Source organism: Apteryx rowi, unplaced genomic scaffold (genome assembly GCF_003343035.1).
Source record: "Apteryx rowi isolate R43461 unplaced genomic scaffold, aptRow1 scaffold_68, whole genome shotgun sequence".
NCBI lineage: Eukaryota > Metazoa > Chordata > Aves > Apterygiformes > Apterygidae > Apteryx > Apteryx rowi.
The window spans coordinates 8,980-10,554 of NW_020450960.1; positions in this window are offsets into that span (position 1 = coordinate 8,980).

The following is a 1,575-nucleotide window of genomic DNA, read 5'->3' on the forward strand; positions in this document are numbered from 1 at the left end:
TCTTGTCAGCACTCAACTTTGCCTCTCCACAACTTCCAGCAAAACCTGCAAACACCAACAGAAAGCAAGCACTCGGGTCACACCTGCAAAACCACAGCCCATCCACATCAAGCATTTGCTCCCACATCTTTACCTGCTCTGCAYGCCCATCCTGACCTCCATGGCCTACAGGCCACCACGCCAAGGCCTGCCACCCACCTGTAAAACCAGAACAGCAGTGGGCAATGGGGACAGCACCAACGAGACAACAGGCCCATGCTAGGCTCTGCTTCCGCTCTCAGACTGACACTCACCTTGCCRTGCTCCTCCTGCATGCAAGTGACCCACTCTCCACGTTGCTCCACACCTACAAGCACAAAGTAAAAATTAACACTGACCACAAGACTCTGCTTCCAGCAACAAATCTCTAGCTCACCTTCCTGGTGCATGACCCTTTCTTCCTCCACCTCCCTCGGGCCCGCTGGGAATGCTGCACCACATCTACAAAAATAACAACATAAGGTGGAGCACACAGCTCACTAATCACCATTCCACTTCATCACTGCCACACTCTGCACATTACCACTGCTAACACCCACTGGCAAAGCAGCTCCAGCCCCAAACAGACAGACATACACACAAATATCAGACACAAACACAGAGGAGAGTCCTACGCAAAGAGAACTATTCTTACACATAAGAAACTGCTGGCCAGAAAGCTGTACGATGCCACAACCATGCAGCTCTGATGCTCTGGACAAGCCCAGAAGAGAGTCAAACGCCACCGCTCGTGACGGAAAGGGGCTGGCAAAGTCAAGAATATCAATGCAGAAGAGCCCGGCAAGAAAGACCTGAGGCTGTGACAACACAGGGAAGAAAACCCTGAAAGAACACCATAAACACATGGAAGAAGAATGGCCAAGAGGATCTCAAAGATGGCTGCAAAGATGACCAGCAACAAATAGCTATGATGCAAAGCCAGTCCGACAGACTGCCACTTCTAGCTGGCTGCACAAAACAAGACACCATCCATTAGCAAGACACTGATGAGTCAGGCCAGGCAAAAGACAACAGATGCCTACCTCACTAGCGCTGCACAGTGTGGGCTGTGCTCCTTGAGCACAAAAGAGCAGAGCAACATCRAGACCTGAGCAAAAGATAGCACAGCTACAACACACACCACATAGACTACACAACAACACAGACACAGGTTGGAGCTGCCCTGCCTAGCACACCCTCACCTTCTGCCATGCACACCCCACCGCCTCTGTCTCACACACAGCACTCATCCAGAAGAGCCCATACTACACTTTGTCAGTGCACACACAGACAAGACACATCAACACCCTTTGCCCCTCAACTTAGCTTCTGCAGTGCTCTAGGTCAGCATTTGTCCTCAAGAGGCATCCTCAATGGCGGCCACATCTTCTCTGATCTTCCTCCAGTCACCTCATTTGCCATCATCACCTTCCAAAAGGAGAGTGCAAGCAGTTCACCCCCCAGGCCAGTCAGCTCCAGCATCGTCTGCAAGAGCACCCTCCGTCAAAGCCCCACGGGCACTTTGCTCACCTGCGCCGTGCCAATTCCAAACTCCAA